This window comes from Triturus cristatus, chromosome 2_2 (assembly GCF_964204655.1).
Source record: "Triturus cristatus chromosome 2_2, aTriCri1.1, whole genome shotgun sequence".
Taxonomy (NCBI): domain Eukaryota; kingdom Metazoa; phylum Chordata; class Amphibia; order Caudata; family Salamandridae; genus Triturus; species Triturus cristatus.
This window is the reverse complement of record NC_140582.1, coordinates 512,069,817-512,085,279: the sequence shown is the minus strand read 5'-3', so window position 1 is coordinate 512,085,279 and position 15,463 is coordinate 512,069,817. Positions and strand designations below refer to the sequence as shown.

The 15,463-nt window shown below is 45.1% G+C and overlaps 1 long non-coding RNA gene across 4 annotated transcripts in view; it reads right to left on the bottom strand.

The window, feature by feature from the left end:
- The window catches only part of LOC146862441 (uncharacterized), a 390,897-nt gene that overhangs the window by 331,247 nt on the left and 44,187 nt on the right, over positions 1–15,463 (bottom strand). For 3 of the 4 annotated variants that reach the window (XR_014978446.1, XR_014978447.1, XR_014978449.1), the window contains exon 1: positions 8,452–8,819. The exons of the other annotated variant lie outside the window; for it this stretch is intronic. This is a non-coding gene — a long non-coding RNA (uncharacterized LOC146862441). Of the gene's footprint in view, positions 1–8,451; positions 8,820–15,463 lie in introns of those variants that run through there. 4 annotated transcript variants of the gene reach the window in all.

Here is a 15,463-nt window from a genome sequence, read left to right as displayed (position 1 = left end):
CCATTGGGGGCGGGAAGCTCGTCATGCCGCGACAGATGCTTCATCGTTATTAAGGTATTGGGGGGGGGGGGTGTTTGGGTCTTGGAGAAATGTATATTGTTTGTTTGTGTCACAGTGCTTTACATCCTTCTTTGGCCCTGCGTGCACTATAATACCCACCTGCTAACCCATTTGCATGACATACACCTGCCATGACGGACGCTCAGGCTAGGCGATTGACTGTTATTAGTTGGAATGTCCGCGGCTTACTTGATAAGCGCAAGAGAGGGGTGGTACTCTGCCAGGCTAGGCGACACGAGAATGATATCCTGATGCTGCAGTAGACACACCTACTGGGTAATAAGACGCCTTGCTTGGTACGCTTTAGGTTCATTCAGGCCAACCACTCTGGATTCACTAGGGACTCGCGGGGAGTAGCGATATTGATCCATTGCAGGCTACCATTTGTCCATGAACGGTCCTGGTAGGATTATCAGGGCAGGTACTTAGCGGTGTCTGGCACGCTTTATGGTGAGAGTGTCACTTTGGTTTGTGTGTATGCTCCCCCTCCTCTATCGCCGTCCTTGGTGGAGCGGATTGCTTCCCTCTGAACTGAATTTCCCCAGGGTCTACTGTTGGCTGGGGGTGACTGGAACGATGATATGTGCTCCTCCATGGACAGATGGCACAGCACAGGGCAGCAGAATGGCACGTGCGAGTCAAAAATCCGTGCGCTGACTCAGGGATTGGGATGGGTAGATACCTGGCGAAAATTGCACCCTACTGAGAATGCATACACATATTTTTCAACTGCATGCAAATTCCTTTTCTCGCCTCGACTATATATTCATATCTGCTCTACACAACCATAAACTTCAGATGGCAGAGATCTTGCCCAGAGGCCTGTCTGATCATTCTCTGCTCGCACTAGTGGTGCGTCTTGGCCCAGATCGCTCCACTCCCCGCTGGCGCCTCTTGACATGGCTCTTACAAGATGACCCCTATCACCAACAGATGTCTGCAGCCCTCACTGATTACTTTACATATAATTTTGGTACGGTGGACTCCCCAGTGACCCTTTGGAAAGCCATGAAACCGACATTGCGGGGGGTGGACATTGCTTTTTGTACCACGCGGCGTAGAAAGTGGGGCAAGAGGTTAGTCCATACTGAGGAGCAAATTCTAGACTTAGAACGCAGGAGCAGGGAAGCCGATGGCGTGGCAGCTCGCCACCAGCTCTATGCCAGTGACCTCCTAGACAAAGCCAAACTGTATTGGCGCGCCACACTCAGCCGCATCTATCAGTGGGGCAACAAATCTAGCGCCCTTTTGCATCGTCTGTGTCAACAGACGTTTTGACATGTGACCCTTCCCGCAATTCAAGGACCGACAGATGAGGTGCTTACAGACCCTGCCCACTTCGCAACCAGCTTTGCCGCGTATTACACGGATCTCTACGTCCCACGGGAGAACCTCCCAGCGGCCACCATCAATCACTTTTTGACCGATCTGCCCCCGCAGTCCCTGCCAGACTCAGTGCGCAATGACCTAGATGGCCACATCACTGCAGAGGAGGTCCAAAGTGCCCTTGCAGATATGCGTTCGGGTAAATCGACGGGTCCCAACACTTTTCCGTGTGAGTTTTACAAGAAATACTCATCCCAGCTCTCGATGCACTCTCTGGAGGCTCTGCAAGCTGCTGTAGAGGACGTCCACCTCCTGCTTGACTGGCGCCACGCCAAGATAGTGGTCTTCCCTAAGCCGGGCAGGCCCACAGAGCTGCACGCGTCATATAGACCGATTTCTCTACTCAATATCGAAGTCAAACTCCTGGCCAAAATCATTGCCAACTACATTGTCCCGTATATTACTACATTGGTCCATCCTGATCAAGAAGGCTTTATGCCTGACCGTGCCACCCGACACAATATTCATCGCGCGCATAATGCAATTGCCTCTGTTGACCGGCTGCATGAACCTGCTGCACTCCTTCTCACCGATATGGATAAGGCGTTTGACTCCCTTAGCTGGACCTATCAGTTCGCACTCTTGGACCGCCTGAACATTGGCCCTAGACTCCTTAGATACATTCGCCTTCTGTACACCGACATTACTGCCTTGGTATGAATCGCCACCGCAATCTTGCGGTCGTTCCACATCAGAACAGATACTAGGCACGGATTCCTTCTTTCTCCCTACCTGTTCGCACTTGCTATGGTACCACTCGCGGCATGGGTGCAAATCTGCACCCAGATATATGGGTTTGAGTGGTCGATGAGGTATCCCATCGCATAGCGATCTATGCCGATGATGTGTTGTTCTTTTTTACACACCCGAATAGATCTGGCCCGCGCCTGCTTCGAATAATGGAAAATGTTGGCCAAAACTCTGGTCTGTATATGAATGCTCGCAAGTCCTACTTGTGGCCTCTGTGTGGTAGTGATCAACTTGGAACTTGGGTACAACAGGTGACGGTGGTCCCAGATGGCTTTAAATACCTTGGGGTGTTCCTGTCCTCATCTAAACCCGGCTCCTGGACTAAAAATCTGGCCCCACTGTTGCCTCGGATTAAACAACAGGTGAGCTCCTGGTCGCATTTGCCACTGACGCTACTTGGCAGGTCCGCCATCTTTAAAATGGTTTTGTTGCCCTATCTACTCTATCAACTCCAAAATCATCCCTACCCAATACCACATGCCTGGTTTCGGCAATTGAATTTGGTTCTCAGCCATTTTATCTGGGGTGGGGGCTCTGTGCGGGTAGCCCTACGAACGTGCTTTCAGTCCACATACTGTGGGGCCCCACGACCCCAGATATTCAGTTGTATCATGCAGCGTCCCATCTCCTCATTCTTAACAATTGGTGGTATGGTGATCGAGGTGACCCTGCCTATGCGCTTGAGCATTGACTGATGGACTCTAAATCGCTCCATATGATTCTGCACGCTAACACGACACTCAAGTCACTACCGCCTGCAACCCAGACCATCTTTGTAATCTGGCGGCAGGCTTTGCACAGGATCGGGTGGTGGGCAGGCTTACTAAGGAGACCCCACTCTGGCGTAATGGCCTCCTATCACAACTATTAGACCTTTCCGGGTTTGCTGGCTGGGACGCTATTGGCATCTCAAGGGTTGGAAATATTCTCCAAGTTCAGACCCTTAATTCCTTCCAACAATTACAATCTGACTTCCAAATACCCCGATCCCAATTTTACAAATATCTTCAATTTCGCCACACACTATCTCTGTATCTTGCGCGACAAGACACCATCCCCAATTTCAACCCATTTAAACAAAAGTGTTTATGGGTGCGATGGGGACACACAAAATCACAGCGCTATACCGCACCCTGTCACTAATAGCTACAATACACTACACAAGAACAGGGAGGCTAGGCAGGAAGACCTGGGTCCGCTAAATGAGGATGACTGGGTGGAGGCTCTCGAATCCCCGCAGGCTGCGGCCATCGTGGCGTGCTTACGCTTTATACAATTCAAATACCTCCACAGGGTTTACTTTACTCGCTACAGGCTTGGGCGTGCTGGTATGATTGAATCTCCCCTGTGCCTGCGCAGCATACTGGCAGAGGGTACATTCCTTCACATGATATGGGACTGCTCGACCCTATCGCGGTTTTGGCGCGGGGTACTGACCAGTCTCTCTGAGGTCTTGGGGTGGGATGTTCCACGGTGTCCGTGCCTAACCAAGCTCCATATTACTGATGTGATCTGAGGCAATAGGCACAAAAGCCACCTGCTGTTTCTGGGGCTTACCTTAGGTAAACACGATATTGCTGTGGCTTGGAAGGCGACCCTTCCGCCCTCTGTTGGGGCATGGATGAGAGGCCTTGATTTCTCTATGGAGCTGGAACTTCCGATTTTTAAAGCGCGGGGATGCCCCAGAAACATCCCAAAATAGGGAAGCAATGGACCGATTATCGGAGTATATATCTTGAACCTCTCCCCCCAGCCTCCTGTGCCGAAGATCTGCCTTGACAATCAGCACCTTGGTACGCACACCCTGATTCATTGCTCATATACAGGCCTGGGCGGAGTTCCACAAGTTGCGGAGTGCAGTGCGAACTGCAGTTTGCAGTGGTATTCCCACTGCTCGGGTAGAAATTCTATCTGAGCAGCAGCTCACGCTCGCGAACTTACCATTCGCGATCGCGAGCGGGAAAAAAACTCCGCTGCACTACGCTAAGCGGAGTTTTCTGCACTCTGTGAGGTCTGCAGATCGCGTAGTGCAGAAAACTCTGCAAAAGCCGCGAACGGAGCGGAGTTCACTGCCCAGGCCTAGTCATATACTGATATGTCACGATCGGAGTCATTACCACATATTACATGTATGTATGCTTTGACACTGTTGTTCTTGGTGTATGATGTTTCTTTTTGTTTGATTCAGTCATATGTATCTTTTATTCCTCACCGAACTTATTGTAAAATGTTGACATCATTATCAATGCCATCGCATGTATATGATGCGTTGCCCTGGCCTCTCCTGGGCTCATATTGTCTGTCAACAATAAAATTTGTTGTGAAAAATAAAAACATGCCCAGAGTAGTTCAGGACTCCTTTCCAAAATGGGCAAAGTCGGGGACACCTCCATGCAATGTATAGAAAATCCCCAATATGTTTGTGGCACCACAGGCGATCAGCCCCATCTGGCAGAGCCTGTGGCGTGTAACTTAGGTCCTATGCAAGTCATTTTGTTGAGTAAGACACAGTTGCATAGAAATCGCCGTGCTCCTCAGCAATGTTCCCTCTATAATTTTTTCCCTCTGTGTGCGGCAGAATAGGGTCTCTGTGCGCCAGGAACCAGACTGCGCTCGTGTGCAGCGCCAAATATCATTCCAAACTTTTGGTTAAAAAACTGAAAAGACGGTGCATTTCCACGCATACAACCCATGTTAGGGGGCTTAATGCAGATTTGCAATTTGGATACACACGCCATGACAATAATGGAGTAATGGAGAAATTGGTAAGAGAGGGACAGAAAGAGAGAGGCAGTCAGAGGCTTTGGAGAACTGGGAGGGAGAATGGAGAATGGAAAACCGGTGAGAGAGAAAGCAAAGAAAAGGCAGTGAGAGGGAAATGGAAACAAGAATGGGATGGGGAGAAGGGGAATGTGGGTAAACGTGGAGTGGGACTGATTTGAGGAAGAAGAAAAGAGAAGGAGCTGGTGAGAGCAGCTGGGGAGTGAAAGAAAAAAGGACAAAAGATATGTCAGAGAAGACAGAGAGTGTGGTATGGCAATGCTTCAGAAGTAGCGTCTCTGCATATCGACGTTGGGGGGTTCTAGAAGGAGCCTTTTTTGCCATCTTGTCATTTATAAACGCTTGCTCTATGTAACCGTGCTCACCTGAACGAACTAGAAGGGTGGAAGGCTGTTTAGGCCTTGCCAAGATTTTTAATCTTGCCAAGATGCAGGTCTGAGCAAATGGCAGCTGCAAGTGTGTAAATGACTGATCCATCTGTCGGGAGTATTCTCTTCACTAACACTCGCTTCCCTTCTCTTTTTGAAACTCAGGGGCAGCAACATTGTCATGGTGTCACCAGGGCTTTAAGTGGAAGCTTTTTCAATATTATATGCAAGCCATAGTTGCTTCTTATTTATCTTATGCAACTAACAACCACTGACAAAGCCAATAGTCCGGCTTGTTGTAGGTACCATGTTACTTGATGTATCATATATCTGGATACAATGACAGAAACAGGAAAATACAAGTCGGGGCACACTATGCCAAGCACAGAAAAGTTTAAAAAGTCACACAATCACCCCACAGCCCAGCTGTATTAAGAAGAGAAATACAGCAAGTCTACAAACATGTCATGTGCTTTACATGCGATGTTTGTAGAGTTGCTGCATTTCTTTTCTTACTAGAGCGCAGCTGCAGGGTGATTGTGTGCCTTTGTTAAAGTTGTCGGGTTAATCCCAGCGCCCGTCTGGAGCTGCAATTAACAAGAAAACTTTCAGATGAAGTGAAACGGAATGACTTAGAGTTTGCAGTGCGCTTGGAGGCTTTTATAGGTGAGAAAAGTGATCACTGAACTCCTATGCAACTTTCAAATCCTTGGAAAAAATACAAATTTAGACCAACATTACAACGCTGACAGAGATCTGTGAAAACATGCACCATCACTGCACTGGTACATCGCCTAGTCCCGTGGAATGCTCAGGTCACAGCTCATCATGCATAAAAAACACACTCTAGATGTCAGTTTCTCAAGACAATAATAGAACAATAAATAAGACCCTAAAAAAAGACTCTCCTCCTCCACTGCTCGAGACTACTGTTACCATCATCAGTGTCTCACTGGGTCAAGGTTCATCTCGTCTATTCTTTAGACATGCCATAATGAGCACCTACATTAAAAACAAGCATTTGCAATGCAATAGGTCTCGCATTTGCGAGAGTTTGAGCTATTGGCAATGTACATGTGTTTTGAAAACCTGGAAGCGATGTGTAAACATGCACTTTGTACTTATAGTTCTTGTTTACGAGAAGCAAGGCTGACAGTAAAAGAGGCGCAGTTACTGCCAGCCTTGCTTCTAGTAAGCAACTACTATAAGCACAAAGTGCATATTTACGGACTGCTTGTAGGTTTTGAAAACAAATAAATAAAAGACATGGTCATTTACAATGCCAATAGCTTAATCACTAGCAAATTCGAGACCTATTGCTTTGGAACATGCCTTGCAATTTAGGGGTTAACTAGGGCCTACCATTTCTAAAAGACAACTGCCTTTCTTAAAGGTGAGGAGGGCTGCAGTTTGCCTACAAGCAGCTTACCGTGGCTAGGCTGTCTGTAGCAAAACCAAAAGCAACATACTGCTGCTGTGGTGCTTTAGTACTCCTACAGGAAGGTACTGGCTCAAAAACTGTTTGCTTGCCCTTAATAAAGACGCATGCATTTTTCCCATATTAAACAAAAATGTCAGGGGGCTAGTCCTGCTTACCCTACTGCCGCTTTGGTGAGGGAATGTTGCATAATGGCCATAGCTGTCGACATGGGAACTGGGGAACCAGACTGAGCCTCGGCATTGCCTCAATATGCTGTGAGTCTGTGCAAATCACTTAATTTCCCTGGAATTATGCGGCATAGACAACTCGGGTTGCAGTGTTTTAGTGACTTTCGATCTGTTTGAGTGTGAATTATTTTTTTATTTAGATTTGCAAATTACTAGGAAGATGATAAATTATGTGGCACGTGCGGAAACTCGATAATGACACAGAAAAGACCACAGCCACAGAGCAGCATAATTCCAGTGGCCCTGCGTTTAAACCATCATTACCTAATAAATTAGTCCTTACTTCACTTGCTACAGTGTTAAGTGCCATGGGCCATACAAATGGCAAAATTCTGCTATACAAAAGCACTTAACATACGTGCACTAATTCAGGTTTTTCTTGTCAAAAGCAATATGAGGTGCACATCTCAATTCGCTCCATAAGCATCTCTCTCTGATAGTGGCCGCTACAAAAGACCCAATTCAATAGAACTCATTGAGTCGACCTTGCAAGGATGAAAGTCTAGGATGACCCTGCTGAGAGAGTCAAACTTCTGACCTTCAAATTACACGCAGATCTCTGCAACAGGCACACGAACCCACGGAGGAAATCTGGTGAGTACCTCCTGCACACTCATGGCGCTTGGTCCCTGGCCCGTCCTGTGACGCAAGGTCACAGGCTGAGAGAGAACATCAGGAGTGCACTGAGAGCAGGTAAAGTGACACCTGTAGCCCTACGTGTGTGTGCGCTAGTGCCTGTGTGGGCCTGTATATGTTTTGCTGACTTCAAAGAGAACGCTTTCCGCTTATGAGTGCATTTTTATCGCTGTCTGCATCACTTTCGCTGCTTTTTCTTCACACTTACCTCCCACCCAGCACCTTGGGTCTCACTGTCTTCGCTTTGAAAGCATTACGCTTTTTTCTCTCTCTCATGTGTCTCATTCTCACAGCTTTCTCCTCTAGTATTCAATAACCCGTTTTTTATTTTTATTTATGGCTCTTTGTCATAGTTTCGTTTTGACAGTAAAATTCTACACAGAGCTCAAACATTTGGCTGCAAAGCGCTCAAAGCTGCCCAAACGGATAATAATAGCAGCACATCAACACTCTAGTGGGGGTGCTCAGGGAAACAAAAGAGGAAGGGGTTTAGGGTGGGTGCATAGTGGGAGTGTATCTCAGTGAGCGATACAAAGGCAAACAACCCTAAAAAATGCTGGTTGTTTAGTGAGAGAGGATCATGTGGTATACTATTCCGACCTGCGGCCTTTGGAATTGGGGAACTGGGTTCGATTCGAGGCTGGCCCCGTCCATACAAAAAAAACATTAACGCAGAGACATGCCCACCTGAAAAATGTAAATAAAAAAATGACGAAAGCTGTAAACAAATGCCTCAAGTTTATTAGCAATACAGGCAATCGGAAGTGTGAACCCGTACAGGCGACATTTCAAACACACTTACCGAACAAAATAAACCAGAGACCGCTGGAGCTGTGAACAGGAAGATGGTGCATTAAGCGCTTCTTAGGATATAAGCGAAAGAGAAAGCTACCAGTGCAGCGCCCATCTGAGATAGAAAACCGCTCCATTCTGGCAATGGGTTAACACGTACAGGAAGAAAAGACCACATCAAAGAAAACAAGGCGCGAGGGGCGGGTGGTGATGAGGGGGGGCGACAACACCGAGGAAAACGGCCGTACAACACTGAGCGGCCGTGCATATTAAACGTATGCGTGAACCAGGCGCCATGGCAAAAAAACAACAAAGTAGTCCGTAAGTTAAAAGATACAGCCCTGCAGTGTAACTTAACTGTAGTTGGTCGGTGCTGCTTCCTTCAAAAACGGAAGTGATGTATCGCATCCACAGCCAACCATAAGCCTGCTAACAAAAGCAATGCCACAGTTAACCAATGGCAAGCAGCAGGAGAAATTACCCTCAATATTGTATTTACTACAGGTCTTGCGACAGCGCATGCGCTGTCTAGGCTCGACCTAAAAATAGAGAAATACCACATACATTTCCCCTTTCTTCCTTCCTCTGACCCCATTAAACCTGGAAAGAATAATCACCCTACAATTTGAACAATATTTAGAAGCAAGCCAACTGTTGAATTCCCATTGGTCACTTTTCTGTCCCAACCACAGTACTGAAGCTGCACTACTAGATGTATGGCAAGCTCCTATCACAAGACATTCTGCTTAACCTGATGAACTTCAGAGCTGAGTTTTGTACAGAAGATCGCCCCCTTTCGCCCTAATATATGCAAGTACAATAAAGGAATCTCATTAACAGTCAAACTGCTTCTTGTTAAAATGTCACATTTTGACTAAAGGGGTTGTTAAAACTGTACTACCAGCATGACCATAACAGACAATCGAGCAAGTCTTTCATTGGCAGCCTCATCACAACTAGAAAGATGGCTGGAGATTTTCGCTGTTTTCAAATTCAGATGGATTTAATTTATACAAGCCATTGTTGCTGCGTATTTATTTTATGCAACTAGCAACCACTTACAAAGTCAACAGTAGGTAGGGCTTTAAGTGGGCCGGGTCTCACCGGGTCTGAGCACCGGCAGTTTTTGAAAGGGGGCCTCAAACCGGGTCTCTAGCGGGCTCTGTTTTGTGCCCTGGCACAGTTGGTCCATTTTTTTTCAGACTGCAGTGACAGTAGGCACATCGATGTGCGATGCTCACACTGCTCACTTCTCACTAGTAGAGAAGTTACGGCATGACGTCATGCCAAGTGAGTCTTGTGGGGGAAGGGAAATCCTTTAAAGAGAGTCATTTTCTCTCTGGATTTCCCTTCTCTTTTTGAAACTCAGGCACAGCAACATTGTCGTGGTGTCACCAGGGCTTTAAGTTCAAGCTTTTTCAATATTATATACAATCTATAGTTGCTGCTTATTTATCTTATGCAACTAACAACCATTGACAAAGCTAATAGTCCTGACTTGTAGGTATAATGTTACTACTTGTATCATATATCTGGATGCAATGACAGAAACAGCAAAATACAAGTTGGGCAGTGCACTATGCTAAAAGTGCAGATTTTTAGCTTATGTGTCTTAAAGCTAAGCTCTTGATTACACTGGCTACCCCCTTTGCGAGACACCCCCCCCCCCCACAGTTTCTTCATCCCACTTAAAGCCCTGTGTATGATGTTACTTGTTGTATCATATATCTGGATGCAATGACAGAAACAGGAAAATACAAGTCGGGTGGCACACTCTGCCAAGAACAGAAAAGTGTAAATCACCGCTCAGCTGCGCTCTATTAAGAAGAGAAATTCAGCAAGTCTACAAACACGACATGTGTTTTACACGCCGTGTTTGTAGAGTTGCTGCATTTCTTTTCTTAATAGAGCGCAGCTGAGGGGTGATTGTGGGACTTTGTTAAAGATTTCAGGTTAATCACTGCGCCCGTCTGGAGCTGCAATTAACCTGAAAACTTTAACAAAGTCAGACAATCACCCCGTAGACCAGCTCTGTTAAGAAGAGAAATTCAGCAAGTCTACATAAACGGCGTGAACTTTAGACACCATGTTTGTAAACTTGCTGAATTTATTTTGTTGCATAAGCACGGCTGTGGGCTGATTGTGTGTTTTTGTTAAAGTATTCATGTTAATCGCAGGCCCTTACGGCCCTGCACTTAACATGAATACTTAAACAAAAGCACACAGTAGGCACTGCAGCCGGGCTCTACATATAAAAGAAGATACCAAGTGCCCAAGACTTTCCTGCCGCTCCCTCACCTTTGATTGACGTCAGTCTATTCCGCCACTCTGCCAGGAAACACCCGTTTTTCGCGCCGCTCGCTTGTTAAAAGGAGTGGCGCGAGCGCTCTTGCTGGATTTGCTGTGTGTGTGCGCACTCCACACACAGCAATGTGCGCTACAGGTAATAGAGGTGCACGCGAGCGCACGCGCTCACCATACTGGGAACAGTGCTCCTCAGTGAGGCCTGAGCTTCCACCCAATGCTCATTTGATAAGGCTCTCAGGTCCTGCTCCCAGGCAGGGCACAGTCATGCAAACGAGTCCGTTGTATTTTGGACCCAGGAGCAGAAAACCTGCAAGACCTTGTGCTCACCCAGTTCTCCCTGCAGCATACAGTATACAGACATACAGGCACTTAAACACCTGCTCATACACCCTTGCAGCCACTCACACGCCCACTCAATGACCCATACAGAAACTCACACAGCCACTCAGTCACCCATACAGGTACTCACACACACACACACACTCACACAAACAGCCACTCACACGGCCACTCACTCACTCCCCAATATAGCTACTAACACACCCAGTCACTTACCCATGCATCCACTGACACAGTCACTCGCTCCCCCATACAACCACTCACTCATCCATATAACCACTTTCATTCACATATCCATACAGCCACTCACTCACCCACTCACTCACCCTTACCGGCTCTCACACAGACATTCATTCTCCAATACAGCCACTCACACCCACTCACTTACCTATTCACACACTCAAACAGCTACTCAGTCACCCATACAGCCACTCACATATCTACTCCTCACCCATACAGCCACTCTCACAGCCACTGAAACACCCATTCAGCCACTCACACACCCGTGCAGCCACTCACACAGCCACTCACACAGCCACTCATTCACCCATACAACTACTCACATACCTACTAAAACAGCCATACAGCCACTCACATACCAACTGACACACCCATATAGCCACTCAGAGATCCACTCACACACTGATACAGACAGTCACATAGCCACTCAAATGAGATGTGTTAGAAATAGTATAACTAATTTCTAGTACAGAAAGAACATTATACATATTTAAGTGTCAATGATTTTGCTAGTAATAGTGAATGCACGCGCCAACGTAAATGCCTTGATTGGCTGGCCACAACCTAGTTTAGGGTGGGTGTGGGTTTTTGGGTGGTAAGGTATTTTTAAGGGTTTAGGGTGAGCGTGGGCTTTTGGATGGCAAGGGAATTTTTAGGGTTTAAGGTAGGTATGAGTTTTGGGTGGTAAGGGATTTTTAGGGTTTAAGGTGGGTATGGCTTTTGGGTGGCAAGGACATTTTTAGGTTTTATGGTGGGTATGGGCTTTTGGGATGTAAGGGATATTTTTAGGATTTAGGGTGAGTATGGGTTTTTGGGTGGTAAGAGGGAACCTTCCTATGCACTTCAAGCAGTTCCTCTTTGTTTCAGTAATAGATCACAAGGAAGGGTCCTGTGCACATCTCAGGATGGGTGGTGTGTCCAATAAGGGAATCATAAATAGCAGGGGGGTGCAAGTCTGGGATTAACATTTTGAAGCACATATCACTATGGCTGACATCCAGGTATGAGCTCTGATCCCTGCCAATAATTGTGTTGTGGGTCAATCAGCTTCGGAGTCATACCTGATATGACAGACATCTTTCAGGAGGAAAGAAGAAAGAGAGAAGTGCGCACTTAAAAAGAAGCAGAACCTGAACATAAAACTTCAAAGACTCAGGCCCTAAATCACATTTGGTGTCTGGAAAAGGATATTAAGAAGGGGAGCTTGAGTCCCTAATAATGTGTCATCTACAAAGCAGCCAGATGGGCTGTGTGAGAATGGGAGGCTCTGCAAGACTTCTGACTGTAACCAGGCCTGGGGGCAAAGTTCTGCTATTCTCCCTGTTGGATGAGGATGCATCACCCAAGACACTAAAATCACCTGCCCCCGAGCCTGGAGCTCCATCGTCTGCCTGACGTTATTAGTAGTTGTAGTAAGGTTTTGTTTAGGAAATAATGGTTTTAACCTTAGCAAAATGGTAGTTTGTGTAGTAATTATGAAGTTGAGGGTAGCAACTCTGTCTGTTTTTGCATTATTGTTAGTGAAAGAGTAAAATATATATTGCTCATTGAATTATTCTGACTATGGAGCACTTTAATAGTTTCGTGGTCTAAAATTCACCACGCTGAATATAATTGGGGCAGACTTTTTATTGGTATGAGTTACTGACTAGGGGTGGGAGGAATTTGCGTAGCCGCGCTACGCAAAACTCAGCGAAACGGTAAAAAATCTCCGCGGGCACGCAAAAGTTCCGCAAACACGCAGAATTGCTTGTTCCGCCCGTTCGCAATGCTTTTTTCCTATTCGCGAACGCTGTTTGCGTGCCCGGGGAGAAATATCTTGAGAACACACATTTTGATAGCGCGAACAAGCAAAAAATTCCGCGAAGCCGCAGATCGCAGAATTTTGGGCAATTCAGCGTTCTCTGTGGAACGTGAAATTACCCACATTTCACAAATTCCGCTCGCGGAACGGAATTTACCGCTCAGGCCTAGTACTGACTACAACATATGTCTTGATACTGCTTCATTTTTTAGGTCTCACTAGGGATACAGATATTCAGCCTTCCCCCTTCTCTGGTTTACACTTATCTTTGAAGAATCAATAAGGAGTTTTTAATGTGAGTAAGAAGTGAGAAATTTTTCATGCTATTTAAATAGGCCATACTTTTGGGTGGTACTTGTGGGTTTGCACTATTCATTTCCCAAATGTGACTTGACTTCAGTTAGATGACACAGTCCGCCTAAAACAGTGTTCTAGAATTAGTTATAGGATCTTTTTATATACATATTTTTAGGAACCTTGGGTGATACCACTATTCAGCCCCCCTCTTCTTCTGTGTGACTTACACTTTCCCACAATGAAACACTAAGCAATCTCTAAAGTAAGTGGAACTTAATATGAAAAATTCTGGGGATTTTGACTTTATATTTGAAATCATAAATTCAAGATTGTCTTTTCCTTATACCACTCTTAGTAGACAACACACACTATTATATATTTTCTTTGGTGACGCTATAGATATAAATCTAAGAACGGGATATTATATTGTTATTTTTTTGTGTGGTATGTGTTTTTGACTTTTTTATCTTGATGTAACAATATCTACATGTGTGATGAATTTTTGTTGTATTAAGTGTGGATGTAGTGAGCCATTGTGTGTTTTAGAATATAACCTGAATATGCACATGTTGGTTTGGTTTATATATTTGTATTTTATATGTGGAAATAAATGTCTGTATTGTTTGTGATGAAGTCCTTTGTCGGGATGAAACACATTGGCTAGGCTGCAGTTTGATGTTGTTAAGAATAAGGAACATCTTTTTAGAATATCATATCATGGCTCCTGCATTATTTTGGATCTATAAGAAGAATTCATATGTTTGAATAATCTTGACCAATATGTGATTAAGTGCAATTTCAGTAAAACTATTGGACTTCCTAAGCATTCCCTTTTGTATATTGTTTTTCAAATTCTTTAGTACTAATCCAGCACTAAAGTAATGTATTTTCTATCATATTTTACATGCGATGTTTGATCTTTCCTGTGGGATAACTTATACATTTCCTATAGAACAACGTATTATCACTTTACTTTCAGTCGCTATCATATTTTTCTATGAACATTACTACCATGCCTCCACCTTTAGCAGCTAGTTTTATTTTGATGTCTTGGTTTTCTTTTGTGAAACTGGGACTTGTATGTGTCTTTCTGTTAGGCAGTTTACCTAATGCTGAAGGAGCACTTCCCCAAATGTTATAATCTGAGGTAGAAATTTCATTGAGGATGGACAGAACTATAATTTTTATATAGTTCTGTATTAATGTTTTCAATTTCTTGCTGATTCCTTATAAAGTGTACTTTTAATTTGCATTTTCTGGGAAATTGAATGTCTTCAATCATAGTGTCGACTGGATATCTGGATTTAGTTGAGGAAAAAAGGAAAATCCATGCCTCTTATCCTTTTCTCGTTCTCTCTGTATGTGCTTTCGAATATTGTAGAGAGGGTCTTGTTCTAATTCTCTCATTGGTTCACCTATCTGCAAGTTCTTATTTCTCCAGACCTTCGTCCCTGTTTGCCCTGTCAAGGGTCACGCTGATAGAGAAACAAATAGTTGACTTCTTCCTGTCCTGATAAGAACATTGCTGACTGGCACTGCCAAGTTTACAATAGGTATGTTTATTTTGGAAAGATAGTAAAGTTTCAGTGGAGAAGTTGAATTGATCAAAAAAATCCTGTTGGCTGTCCCATAGGTGTGGGGAGGGGACCAGGGACGTGGGGGGAGAGGAAAGGGAATGGGAATGGCTAGGTAGTAAAAAAATGCCATAGCAGCTAAATCAGCTATTACTTTAAGTGATCATAATATATTACATGAACATACAAATATAATATTATTAACCCCTTGCATGCCCGCCCCTTTCCCCGCCCAGTGCCGCGCTTTGTATTAGCGGGCGGAGTTCATGACGAGCTGGACTCGTCATGGGCACAGCACCACCGCAGCCCATGACGAGTCCAGCTCGTCATGGGCACTGAAGGGGTTAATTTATTAATGCTTGATTATTAAAAACAGTTGCACATCAAAGAGTGGCAATACAATGGATCCCCCCAAATGTTTTCATTTAACCATGGTCTCTACTACAAAAATATAAAGGGAT